We start from the raw sequence: 15,003 nt of genomic DNA, 5'->3' as shown, positions 1-15,003 counted from the left end.
ATACCGTCCCAACAACACACGCACCTCCTTCGTAGATTCACAGAAACATAGAATCGTGTAGCTTGGAAAAGAGCTTAAAGATCATTGAGTCCAATCGTAAACCTAAGACTGCCAAGTTCGCTACTAAACCATGTCCCTAAGCACCACGTCTATGTGTCTTTTAAATACCTCCAGGGATGGTGACTCATGCGCTTCCCTGGCAGCCTGTTCCAGGGCCTGATCACCCTTTTGGTGAAGAAATTTTTCCTAATGCCCAATCTAAACCTCCGCTGGAGCAACTTGAGGCCATTGCCTCTTGTCCTATCACTTGTTACTTGGGAGAAGAGCCCGACACCCACCTCACTACAACCTCCGTTCAGGGCGTTGTAGAGAGCAATGAGGTCTCCCCTCAGCCTCCTTTTCTCCAGGCTAAACAACTCCAGTTCCCTCAGCTGCTCCTCACAGGACTTGTGCTCCAGACCCTTCACCAGCTTTGTCGCTCTTCTTTGGATGCGCTCCAGCCCCTCAATGTCTTTCTTGAAGTGAGGGGCCCAACACTGAACACAGGATTCGAGGTGCAGCCTCAGCAGTGCCGAGTACAGGGGGACAATCACTTCCCTAGTCCTGCTGCCCACCCTATTTCTGACACAAGCCAGGATGCTCTTGGCCTCCCTTATGTAGGGAGGAGTTTTACAGAGAACAACGGAGACTTGAAGAGGAGTAAGGATTTGGCTCAATGAAGTTGCGTTGTTTTTCATTTTTGTCTCTCGATAGCGTATCGGACTGCAGTTACATGGAAGTGCAGAAAGAAAGAAAGAGAAAGAAAGAAAAGAGAAAGTCCAGACCTGATGAGTTTACCGCTGATTTTGCTGAGGAAATGACGGGGTATAAAAGGATTAAACAGGAGCGTAGGCGTTCATTTTCCAGGTAACTGCTTTACATGTCTGTAATGGAGAAGCAGATTGTCCACAAGAATCAGGAGGAGTTCCTCCGCTCCACCTCTCTAACCAAGAGTCGTAACCTTCGTTCTAGGTCCAGGTCACCCCCAGAGAGAAGATACCATGCCCGGTCAAGGTCTCCAGTATTTAGAGGCCAGTCTCCCAGTAAACGGACTCTACCTCAAGGGGAAGGAGGAAAGGAGTATTTTAATTAGATATTATACATAGGACTAATTAAAGTAAAGGAAAGACAAAGCAAAAACATTCCCTTCTTGCTTGCTCTGACTGTCCCTGACTGGGGCTGTGGGTAGCCATAGGGAGGGTGGAAGCCTTGCGTCTCTCTTTACAAGTCCTCTCTCTCTCTCACTGTAAAAGCACTGCAGCTTCGGGTGCTCCTAGTGTTGGAGACACAATTAGCTTTATTCTTACAGCTAACTCAGGTCTTGGTCTAAGGTGTCGGCCTTTTGTTTTGGTTTGTTTGGTTTTTTAATTCACATATTTCTGTATGTATTTCAAAGCAGAACCTGGATCTTAGTGCGGTAGGAATAAAGCACTGGGAAGCTTGCCAGTTCTTGTTGAAAAGTACAGCAGCAAAATTAAAATTAGTGAAGGTTTGTTTCAAAAGGATGCATGAAAGCTTTTGTTCTGCATATTTCTTTATTGTCTTGCTCTTCTGTTAGCTGTCGTTCTACACTTCCAAAGTTGTGCTGCTGTCCTCCTGTTACTACAGCCAAAGCAAGAGAGTGGACCCTTTTTGCTTTAGTATTGGTGTTTCAGTAACTGCAAGGATCTCTAGTTGGTATTTGTCCTTGGAGGCTGCAGAAGTGCAGAGAGTCCTGCCCATTGTTTTAGCGCCGTCAAGCACAACTGTGATCCTTCCTGGCTGAATTTTTAGTGTAGCCAAGCTGTGGGGTTTTAGGAAACCACTGTAATGTACACGTAGCACTCCCCCAGTGAGATTAGCCTTTTCCTCCTCTTTTCTATCCCCTTTCCCACTTGCTTTGTGCTGGTTTCTGTTTGCAATGGGAGTTAATACATTGACGGTCGATGATGGGGTTTGGGGTTTGTTTTTTGGTTTTTTTGGTTTTTTTCCGGTTCTTCTGCAGTATTATCTCTAGGGTTGTATACAAGTTTCATGGAGCTGTTGTTTCTACTTGACTGATTGGAGGGACTGGCAGGAAATACAAAAATACAAGAACTAATTAACAGTTTATGAACTGTTCTGTTTCAGTTACTGGTCAATACCAGGCTGTTAAATGCTAGACGCCAACAGAGAGCTTTCCCCATTTCTTGTTTGCTTCTGAAAAACCAGCAAACGGTCGTGGTTGTGCCTGCCATGAGAGAACATGGGCCTGTTTTTCCACGTGTAGAAAAGAGTGACGTATGGAGCATGAAGCTTCAAAATACTTGATGAGAGTTCCTTTTTACCAGAACTAGGTACAAAATGTTCTGAAAAGAAGGAAAGGTGAATCTTCTGGTAAGACCTGCCATGGAAAGAAGGTCTCTTTGTCCAGGTCTGGGTGTTCCTCTCCAAAGGCACATTTTCAAGAACTTTTTAGTTAGTGATACAGTAATGCTGTATGTGCTTTCCTAAACACAGAGAGAAGGAATGACTAACTGGAGTGAGGCATCACCTTCTGCATGTAGATATTTTTCCCCAGAGCCTGCTAGCGCTGCTCCCCTGAATTCTTCCACTACGTTAGGCAATAAAGGACAAGAGCTTTTTCCAAGGAAGGGTTTGAATCTCTCTTCTGATCAATGTAGTGACCTCTTGAGGAGAGCTGTTTGGAAAGTATGGCCTGTGGTCTAATACAATACAGGAAAGGAGTTTTCTCAGCTTTTGGAGGCTCCTCTGTCACGGTAAACACCTTTATTTCAACAATGGGAGCAGTTCATTTTTTTGTACACAAAGTGGTGGGTTACTTTTGTGGCTGGAGTTTTGGATTGGTGTTTTTCTTTGGATTTTGTGGGGTATGGCGAGTTTGGCATTTTTAAGCTTATTGAGAGGAGGGGCAGAGTTCCTGTTTCAGCGCTGATATTCCTGTGCTTTGTTTTGACAGGCAACTACTGTGTACATAAAAGCACAGCCATGTGCATTTATAAATGATGAGGCATTCACTGATTAATTTACAAACGACATGGACAATATGTTTCCTGTAGTGCTGCTTCCTTCTGAAATCAACTGAAATACTGTTTTCAATCCTTTCTAGCTGAAAATGGACAGCTTCCTTAGCCCTTGGACTTTTAAGCAGTTGTGAGCATTTGACAAGGGTCCCTCTCGGAGATATTCTGCAGCAATAAGTTGATCTCAGGCGGGTCTGGCATCTTAGTTCAGGAAAGACAACTATGCTAAAGGACAGCACTGAAAAATACGCTGAAGCCCTATGGAAACTGATGCGACACGATGATGGCTAAGTGCTAGAATAAGGCCGGCAGGTTGTCCTGCTCTAATAGAAAAAGGCTCCAGCTGATCTCAGTGCTGTTTCCATGATCCTTTAAGTGCCTTTTATGTCACCTGGAAACCCACTGCGAGATTGATTTTTGGAAGACCCTACGTGCATGGAACAATAACAGTATCTCTCACTATCGCTTTGGACAAGTTACTTGCAATCTCACATCCAGACCCCCTCAACCCCCAAATGTCCCCATATACAATTCCTTCCTCCATTTTCCAAATGGCCCTGAAGGAGGGGGAAATGAAAAAAGTTAACTGAATCTCAGTAACCCAGATTATTTTCTTCTACGGCAATGTGCAATATCATTTGGAAGGTAGTAAAAAAGCCTTCCAAATCTTTGTCCTCATGTCGCAGACTTATTTTGCTTCTAAAATACCAGAGGAAAAAGACAACGCAGACAATACCACATATTCAATACAAGACATACAATCCATACGAGACAATAAAGACCACACCGTACACTACGTACCATACATACAATACAATACACACAATACAATAGGAAATACAATATAAACAATTGATACCGAGTTCACAGAGAACAAATGGTGCCCTTCTTCCTGTAGCGACATAGTCAAGTTTGGAATACTTTGTGAGCAGATGGTTTCAAAATTTGCTATTTGTGATTAGATAGAAGGGAGTCTTGAGACACTATATCCTTGAGTAGAATAGATAGAAGCCAGTCCTGAGACACTGTATGCTTGAGTAGAATAGATAAAGGAAAAGGGTGGTAGAATAAGTTGGGTTTGTATATGCAAGAATGGTGTAACCAAGCCAAAAAAGACCTGAGCGTGCATGAAAACGGAGTTCAACCAGCGGACACGGTGAGGAAGACTATCAACGACCACCAGAGGACCCTGGAAGACCACCAGAGGACAGGAATGCACAGGCATCAGGGACATTGACATATATGAATGAGTTCTAGGAAATAGTAGGAATATGCTAATCATTTCCCAGAAATCTAAGGAAGATGTATATTTTGATTGTCTATCATTTCTGTAGTTGCGCAATTGGGCGTGCGCATTAGGTGGAGCGATCCCCTGTGCGCCCGGAGCCGCAATAAAGAATGCCTGCATTCTAAAACTCCAAACGGAGTTTTAGAGGGTTCTTCTTTTGCCGACTTAGGGTATCACAATGCACGTGATACATACAATACAGTACATTCAATACGATACATACAATATGTACCAGACCATACAATAAAATACATACAAGAAATACTTTACCATACGATAAAAGACAACACATACAATACATATAAGACAATGGAATACAAAATGCAATTAAAAAATACAGAACGTTCAATACAATACATACAATACCATACATACAATACCATGGATTACAAACCATAGAATACAAACTGTAGAATACAAAGCATAGATACAATACGTAAAATAAATTGGAAATACAATAAAAAATAGAATACAATACAAAATACAATACAGAATATAAAATACAATACATACCATAATATACCTACAATACGCACCGCACAAGGCATACCACACAATATATACAATACAACACAATACATACAATGCAAAATACAGTACAAAATACAAGATGCACTGCATACAAAATACAATAGAGACGATACATACAATACATTTGATACATACAATACGATACATAGAAGACAATACGATACATACAATGCAATAAATACCATACTGTAACAGTACAATAAAAAATACAACATGACACAGACTACAGTACAATATAAAACATAGAACACAATACATACAACACAACACCTACAATACATACCTTACCACACAATACATACCATACCATACAACGCATTACAACATACAATGCAAAACATACAAAACAGGTACAACACATACAACACATACAACACGTGCCATACAACACCTGCCACAGCATACACACCGGGCACACAATACACACGAAAATACAATACAAAGTGCAACACAATTCACAGTGCAACACACACTGCACCACCAGATACATTGCACTTTCCTTTACAGCACATGCAATAGGTACCATACCATAGCATACCATACAAATACAATAAATACCAAACCATACACAACAACACAACACACGCAAAACATACAATATAGACAGCGCAACCCGTCCAATACCATAGATACCAGACCATACCATACAAACCACAAAACAATAACTACAATACAACAAAGAGATTACAATAAAGACAATACAATAAACAGAAAGCAGGTGGATGATTTGCTCTGCATGGTGGCAGAGCTACGGGAGGAGGTAGAAAGGTTAAGGAGCATCAGGGAGGCTGAGACAGAGACAGACTGGTGGTGCCGTGCTCTGCCCCCCCGAGACAGGAACAGGAGCAGCAGCAGCCACCAGTAAGAACCCACAATCAAGGGGATCCTGTATCCCCCCCCACCGGGCTGAAGGCAGCAGCTCTATTACCCTCTACTGCTCTTCCATGTGGGGGGCGATGAAGCTGCAACACGAAGTCCTAGGGCAATCAAAAGAGACCTCAGGGCCTTCGGACGGCTGGTAAGAGACTCCAGAGCACAGGTTATTTTCTCCTCTCTCCTTCCAGTTGTGGGCAGTGACACTAGAAGGAACAGAGGTACCCAATCTATTCACTCATGGCTCCGTGGCTGGTGTCATCACCTCGGATTTGGTTTTCTTGATGACGGGATGGCCTACACAGCACCAGGTTTGCTGGCGTCTGATGGGATTCGTCTTTCTCAAAGGGGAAAAAGAATCTTTGCTCAGGAGCTTGCAGGGCTCATCGACAGCTTTAAACTAGACTCGAAGGGGGATGGGGATAATATCAGGCTTGCCCAAGGGAAGCTGAGGGACGACGTGCCACAGTTAGAGGGAGCGGGTGCCAGAGAGGGCACTCAGCCTGTGTCTCTGAGATGTGCTGGGTACACTGGGGCACAGCTGAAGTTGAACAGAGTTGAGCTAGGGGATACGGAGGCAATAGGAGCCAAGAGGGAAACGCCAGTGAAACCCCTCAAAGCACAGAAGGGGTGTTCCTCTGTGAAGGAGACACGGACGACAGCCCAGCTGAAGTGCCTCTACACCATTGCACGCAGCATGGGCAACAAGCAGGAGGAGCTGGAAGCCATTTTACATCAGGAAAATGATTATATGGATGGCATGGTGGGATGACTCGCACCACTGGAGTGCGGCGACGGATGGCTATACACTCTTCAGGAGGGATAGGCGAGGCAGGAGAGGCGGTGGGGTAGCCCTATACGTTAGGGAGTGTCTGGATAGTTTAGAGCTTAATGATGGTGACGAGAGGGTGGAGTGTCTATGGGTAAGAATCAGGGGGAAGGCCAACAAGGCAGATATTGTGGTGGGAGTCTGTTAGAGACCACCCAACCAGGATGAGGAGACAGATGATCTATTCTATAAGCAGCTGGGAGAAGCCTCATGATCGCTAGCCCTTGTCATTGTGGGGGACTTCAACCTACCGGCTGTCTGCTGGAAATGCAATACAGCAGAGAGGAAACAGTCTAGGAGGTTCCTGGAGCGTGTGGCAGAGAACTTCCTGACACAGCTGGTGAGGGAGCCAACTCGGGAAGGGGCCCCGCTGGACCTCTTTTTCACGAACAGAGAAGGACTTGTGAGCCATGTGATGGTTGGAGGCCGTCTTGGGCAGAGTGATCACGACATGATTGAGTTTTTGATACTTGGAGAAGCGGCAAGGGGGGCGCGCAAAACTGCCACCTTAGACTTCCGGAGGGCAGACTTTGGCCTGTTTAGGAGACTGGTCGAGAGAGTCCCCTGGGATGCAGCCCTAAAGGGCAAAGGGGTCCAGGAAGGCTGGACATTCTTTCAGGAGGAAGTCCTAAAGGCACAAGAGCGGGCTGTCCCCATGTGCCGAACGATGAGCCAGCGGGGAAGAAGACCAGCCGGGCTGAATAGAGAGCTTTGGCTAGAACTCAGGAAAAAGAGGAGAGTCTACGACCTCTGGAAGAAGGGGCAGGCAACTCAGGAGGACTACAAAGGTGTAGCGAGGTTGTGCAGGGAGAAAATTAGAAGGGCCAAAGCTGAGCTAGAGCTCAATCTGGCTACTGCTGTAAAAAACAACAAAAAATACTTCTTCAAATACATTAGCAGCAAAAGGAGAGCTAAGGAGAATCTCCAGCCCCTAGTAGACGGGGGAGGGATCACAGTGACCAAGGCTGAGGAAAAGGCTGAGGTACTTAATGCCTTCTTTGCCTCTTGCTTTAATAGCAGGGCCAATTGTTCTCTGGGTACCCAGCCCCCGGAGTCGGAAGAGAGGGACGGGGACCAGAATGGAGCCCCCATAATCCAGGGGGAAATGGTCAGTGACCTGCTAAACCACTTAGACACTCACAAGTCTATGGGGCCTGATGAGATCCACGTGAGAGTACTGAAGGAACTGGCAGATGTGCTCACCAAGCCCCTTTCCGGCATTTACCAGCAGTCCAGGCTAACTGGGGAGGTCCCAGTTGACTGGAGATGAGCAAATGTGACACCCATCTACAAGAAGGGCCGGAAGGAGGACCTGGGGAACTACAGGCCTGTCAGCCTGACCTTGGTACCGGGGAAGCTGATGGAGCAGATCATCCTGAGTGCCATCACACGGCATGTAGAGGATAACCAAGGGATCAGGACCAGCCAGCATGGGTTCACGAAAGGCAGGTCCTTCTTGACCAACCTGATCTCCTTCTACGACGAGGTGACCCGCCTAGTGGATGAGGGAAAGGCTGTGGATGTTGTCTATCTAGATTTCAGGAAAGCCTTTGACACGGTTTCCCACAGCATTCTCCTGGAGAAACTGGCTGCTCATGGCTTGGACGGGTGTCCTCTTCGCTGGGTAAAGAACTGGCTGGATGGCCGGGCCCAAAGAGTGGTGGTGAATGGAGTTTACTGCAGTTGGCAGCCGGTCACAAGCGGTGTTCCCCAGGGCTCTGTGTTGGGGCCAGTTCTGTTTAATATCTTTATCAATGATCTGGACGAAGGGATCGAGTGCACCCTCACTAAGTTTGCAGATGACACCAAACTGGGCAGGAGTGTTGATCTGCTTGAGGGGAGGAAGGCTCTGCAGAGGGACCTGGACAGGCTGGATCGATGGGCTGGGGCCAATTGTGTGAGGTTCAACAAGGCTCAGTGCCAGGTCCTGCACTTGGGCCACAGCAACCCCATGCAACGCTACAGGCGTGGGGAAGAGTGGCTGGAAAGCTGCCTGGCAGAAAAGGACCTGGGGGTGTTGGTCGACAGCCGCCTGAATATGAGCCAGCAGTGTGACCAGGTGGCCAAGAAAGCCAATGGCATCCTGGCTTGTATCAAAAATAGCGTGGCCAGCAGGAGTAGGGCAGTGATCGTGCCCCTGTACTCGGCACTGGTGAGGCCACACCTCAAATCCTGTGTTCAGTGTTGGGCCCCTCACTTCAAGAAACACATTGAGGGGCTGGAACATGTGCAGAAAAGGGCGAAGGGTCTGGTGAAGGGTCTGGAGCACAAGGCTGATGGGGAGCAGCTGAGGGAACTGGGGTTGTTTAGCCTGGAGAAAAGGAGGCTGAGGGGAGACCTCATTGCTCTCTACAACTACCTGAAAGGAGGCTGTAGAGAGATGGGGGTCGGTCTCTTCTCCCAGGTAACAAGTGATAGGACGAGAGGCAATGGCCTCAAGTTGCTCCAGGGGAGGTTTAGACTGGATATTAGGAAATTTTACTTCACTGAAAGGTTTATCAAGCATTGGAACAGGCTGCCCAGGGAAGCGGTTGAGTCGCCATCCCTGGAAGTATTTAAAAGACGTTTGGATGAGGTGCTTAGGGACATGGTGTAGTGGTGGTCTTGGTAGTGTTAGGTTTACAGTTGGACTCGATGATCTTAAAGGTCTTTTCCAAACTATACGATTCTGTGATTCTGTGATCTCCTCACATAGCAGGCAGCCCAGGGCCCGTGGAGCTCTCCTGCATGGCAGCGGGCTGCACGCCACGATCTCCCCTTGAGCAGGAACGCCTCTCAAGGCTACTCCTCGAGGCTGAGAGATTCCTCGCCGAAATAGATCCTTGGTAATTGACTAATAGCATGCTAAACTTTGAAATCTTAGCTAGGTGATCTAAAGGATTGATTGTGCATATATAATCCTTTCGACATAAACCCTTGACCAAGTCTGGGACTAGGACTGGACCCAGCCGCACCTAGACTCCTCGTTGAGAAGGAGTTTAGAAAGCAAGGGAGTCCTTTTCCGAACCTCATTGTTATCCCACAAGCGTGAGGTTGTTTACCCGGTGTGTGAGATGCCAATATACACCCAGGGCAGAGGTATTTTATTTCATGTCTGTGCTGAGATGGGTGCTAGGTGGGAGCTCCACAAAGCTAGCACACCGCTCGTTCATGCAGGTATAATATTTATACAGTCTAGTTATACACATGCTTAAGTAATTACACAAAGTAGTTTTCTATTGGTCTACATTTCTCTTATTTCAACTTAAAGCAACAGTGCTGCTTTAATATTCCGCACACACTCAAAGGTGAGTGGTCTCTGCTTGGGCCGGGGTCTCCAGCTCGAGGAGTGGGACTTTTAGTATTATAATGAGGATAGTTTGTGTGACGGTGCTCTTTTTCACACTTCTACTGGCAGTTTCAGACTGTCCAAAACCATCTTAATTAGCCTACATATTTCTCCAGGATGTGCTTTACTCCCAAGGACAGTAATTCTTGATCGGATGTTCCATGTTCCAGCAGGAATCCCTCTTAGTCCTGGCCTTCCACCAGCTCCTGACAGGCTGCAACTCCCCGCTTTGGGACTATGAGACTTTTCTTCATAGTCCTCGTATGTCTCATTATCAGTTCTCATTAATAACTTGTACAATTAGTCATCTAACACATTTTAAGGCACAACTAACAACAATACAGATGATTATCACGATGATTACACTTATAATTATTGTTTGAAGTAAACTTGCCAGCCATCCAGTTAGGGAGAATCCAAAACTTTGTAATATTTGGTTTAACCATCCTCCTTCCATAGAGGCCTGAATATCTCTACTTGATTTTGCCACTTGTTTTATTTTGTCTATTTGTTGATCTAAATGTTCAGTCATAGTAGGGAGATGGATGCAACAACCTTTGTTTTTCAGATTTAGGTACCCACATACCCTGTGTTATATCTAAGGTTAAATCTAAGGTTATTAAATCTAAGGTTACATTAAATCTAAGGTTAGCGTATTCTGCAACGTCATTTTTGAAGTTTCCTGTAAATGAGCGTTTAAATCTTGTAATCCTGCTCTAGCTGCGTTCGCTAATAGTTCTACTTGTCCCGTCAGATTGTACAACCACATTCAGTTCCGAAAGGAGGTAATCTGTGGACTAAAGATGGCTTCTAAGATCCATCCTACCTTAGTTCCAGGGGATGGATGTTGCCAAGGATCTGGTTCATCTCGTTTCAATTTGCCCCCTAATTGGTTACCTTAAAGGTCTTTGTCCCCATAAGGGACACAAGGTTAACGTACCTTCCCTCTCAAAGGTAACTGAGCAGTCCAAGTTCCATCACTACTAACCCAAACAGTTGACCCACGGAGGGCAGTGTCATTTTATCGCATTTAACAGAGTCATTTTGGACCATGGTACCGGTCCAAATATCAATTATACAAGTGGAATAATTTCTGCATAGACATCCTAATTGCAGGGCTCGGGCAACCGGGCCTAAGCGTTGAATTCCACAATCAACCCTGGAACAATCGAAAACCTGTGTGCAGTTCCACCTAAAATATTGCGACCCTTTAGTTTTTGCCTCTGTAATATTTACTAAAAATTTAATACCTGGTGTGTTTCTACCCTTTTGATTTAGATCTCTTTCTCCAGTCCGCTCAATACACCAGGATGTGCTTTGCATGTAAGGCCACCCACCCTCTTCTGGGCTGGCCCATACCTGGGGTAGGTCCATTCCCCATGGAAAATAACGACGTGGTTGAATACTTCCCGGACGGTTGCCTCTTCGTCTGGTATTGTTGACATGCCAACAAGAATTAGTTGTATTTGTAAGCCATGACCATCGCCCAAGACTGAAAACCTTTTCATGTTTTTCTGAGAATCTTAACATTCCAGCCCCATTGGACAGTAATGCATCAAAAGTTCTGTTTAAATCGAAAGTTAAAATTCCCCACTCGAGGGGATCGGCTGCGGATTTAGGTAATGGTGAACAGGCCGTTATACTGCTGACATGAGGGATTCTTCCAGAGGATTGGATAAGTTTTAAGACCAGATTTCCATTACGAAAAGTAAATGCTAGGTTAATCAATGTCAGAGATACAATTTTCATTATAACTATGCTAAATTAATAACACTTTCCAAGAGTGTCTAGGGGTAATTTCACTAATAGTTTTCTAAAAGAAAAACCTTGATACAATTCATCAACATTCCCTGGTTAGTGGGAGTTTCAGTTCTCCAGTCGGCATAGAGATCCACTCATCCTGGTCTGGCGCCTTCTTTACTCTGGTATGATGAACCCAGGAGTCGATCCCATTCACCTTTACCACTGTATAAGTTTTTAACAGCACTGTATAAGGTCCTTTCCACTTTTCTTTCCAGGGCTCATCTTTCCAGGGTCGTACATAGACCGCGTCTCCTGGTTGGAGTGGGTGTATTGGGGTGTCCAAGGGAATGGGAGTCTTGTGGTTTAGGTACCTATGCTAAATTCTGCGCGAGAGAAATCAAATACTCTTTAATTACAGCCTGTCCCTTGATATGCATTTGGTCTCCCTTTGTGGTGAAATGATTGGTTGGATGTGGTTTCCCATACAGGGTCCCAAATGGACTTACACCTTCCCTAACGCTGGGTGTAATTTGTACTCTCATTAAAGCCACGGGTAGAATATCTACCCATTTCGTTTGAGTTTCCTGACACACTTTAGGAATCTGTCTTTTTAGAGTTTGATTCATTCTTTCTACTTTGCCACTGCACTGTGGCCTCCAAGGGGTATGCAAATCCCGTTTAATGTCTAGAAATCTAGAAACTCCCTGCACGATTTCTGCAACAAAGTGGGGTCCATTATGGGAGGATATACCTTCTGGAACACTGCATCTGGGGATAATTCCTTTCAATAAAATTTTAATCACTTCCCTAGCCTTGTCAGTGCGGCAAGGGAGAGCTTTGGGCCAACCAGAAAAGGTGTCTACTGTTGCCAGTAAATATTTATATAGATTACACCTTGGCAATTCCGTAAAATCTATTTGCCATTCCCGTAAAATCTATTTGGAGTTATTCCTTGTTTTATGACTCCTTCCATGATTTTCTTTGCAATTTTTGGGTTATTGGTGCAACAGAGCACTTTCTGACTATTATGTCTGCCAGGTTTTGCATTCTTGGCCCAATGACGTGTCTTTTGGCAATTAGCACTAATGCATCTGCTCCTGAGTGTGTTTCTTGGTGCAGTCTCTCAAGTAGAATTTCCATCATCTTTTCAGAAATTAATAATTGCTTCAGTGGTGTCACCCACCAACCCTAATCATTTTTGGTACAATCTAATTGCTCTGCCAATTGATTTTCCTTCTGAGTATATTGTGGGGGCGGATAATTCCAAATGGGGTTCTGGAATCAAAGCTCCTTCAAATTTTGAGTTCTGTAATGCTGCTTCTTCTGATAACTGGTCTGCTTTTTGGTTTCCCTTCGTGATTTCACTGTTTCCCTTCTGATGCGCTTTACGATGCATTATAGCAGCCTCCTTCGGTTGAGGACTGCCTGTAAGAGCTTTGTTATTTCTGTTCCATATTTGATCGGAGTCCCGTGGGAACTTAATAATCCGCTTTCTTTCCAGATTGCCCCATGCACTACTCCAAATGCATACTTAGAATCTGTGTAAATATTGGCTTGTTTTCCCTGACGAAGCTCTAACGCTCGTGTTAGCGCAACCAATTCTGCCTTTTGAGCAGATGCATTACTCGGCAAAGGTTTAGCTTCTAAGGCCCGAGTACGTGTTACCACTGCGTATCCAGCTTTCCGTCTTCCTTCCAACATATAGCTGCTTCCATCAGTAAATACTCCAGTTCTGCATTTGGTAGGGGTTCGTCTCGCGGATCAGGCCTGCTAGAACACCCTTGTTTGGTGGTGGTGAAGCAGCCATGATGCAATTCACCGGATTCAGAAATCAGGAGCAGAGTTGCAGGGTTTAGAGCAGAGGTCAGGGAGATTACAACATCACCTTGTTCCAGCAGCACCCCTTGATATTTAGCTAACCTGCTTGGGGAGACCCAGTGACGCCCTTTATTTTCAAGGAGAGAAGACACAGCGTGAGGTACAAGCACAGTAACTGGCTGGCCTAACGTAAATTTCTGAGATTCTTCAATTAAGGTTGCAGTCACTGCTACTGCCCTCAAACAAGCAGGCTGGCCTTTACTGACTTCATGTAATTGCTTTGAAAAGTATTGCTTATTGCTTATTGCTTTCCAAGCAGTCTCTGGAGGAAAATTGCAATATTGCTTTGAAAACCTCTTTTCCAGCTTGCCAATTTTTGTGTCAAAACTCCTCATGCCACTTGCTGGCGTTCATGTACGTATAATTGGAAGGGTTTCCTCAGATTCAGGAGTCCCAAAGCAGAAGCCTCTGTGAGTTTCCTTTTAATTTCATCAAAACCCTTCCTACATTCAGGTGTCCATTCCAGAACCCCCTCAGGTCCTTTCACAGGAGCATGCAATGGTTTGGCAATTAGTCCAAAATTGGGAATCCATAAGCGACACCATCCGGCCACTCCCAGAAATCCTCTTAAATGCTTCTCTGATGTAGGTGCGGCAATTCTACAAATTGCCTCTTTTCTCTCAGTACTTAACTCTCTGTCCTTTGGTGATTTCAAACCCCATATATTGGACCTTTTATTTCCGAATCTGACCCTTTTTCTTGGAAACCCAATACCCTGCCAAGCCCAGAAAGTTAAGCAAACTGATGGTGGCCTCCAGACATACCTCATAACTGTCAGAACCAATCAGCAAATCATCGACATATTGCCACAAGGTTACAGCATCGTGATCGTTTTGCCATAGTTCCCATCCTTTGGCTGGTACCTGACCAAACAAGGTAGGGCTGTTTTTGAATCCTTGCGGAAGGACAGTCCAGCAGAGCTGTGTCTTTCGTCCCGGAGTTGGATTCTCCCATTCAAAGGCGAAGATGGTCTGGCTCTGCTCATCCACAGGTATACAGAAGGAGGCGTCCTTTAAATCTAACACTGTGGAATCCTTTAAATCTAATACTGTGAAATAAGTGTTACTGTTAGGGATTGTAGTAGGGAGGGTATATGGGTTTGGATCCACAGGGTGGCCATCTACTGTCCTTGCATTAATTTCTCCTAAGTCCTGTACCAGTCTAGATTCAGAAGAATGGGGCTTCTTTACAGGTAGGATGGGAGTATTAAATTCCGATTGACACTCCTGTAACAACCCATGTTCTAAAAAGGAGCTTTTTATAGGTTCTAATCCTTTTCGGGCTTCCAGCTTAATGGGGTATTGTTTCTTTCTTACCGGTTGAGCTCCTGGTTTCAGTTCAGTCTTTACCGGGGATGCATTCTTTGCTCATCCAGGTGTCTTTGATGCCCGTACCAGAGGTGTGACCACATTCAGTACCTCCTCTGGAACATTCATTTCTTCATTAGGATCTTTCTCGATTAAAAAACATATCAGGGCTTTCCAGGCAGTCT

This window comes from Ciconia boyciana, chromosome 29 (genome assembly GCF_034638445.1).
Source record: "Ciconia boyciana chromosome 29, ASM3463844v1, whole genome shotgun sequence".
NCBI lineage: Eukaryota > Metazoa > Chordata > Aves > Ciconiiformes > Ciconiidae > Ciconia > Ciconia boyciana.
The sequence above is the reverse complement of the archived record's forward strand: the minus strand, read 5'-3'. Positions refer to the sequence as shown.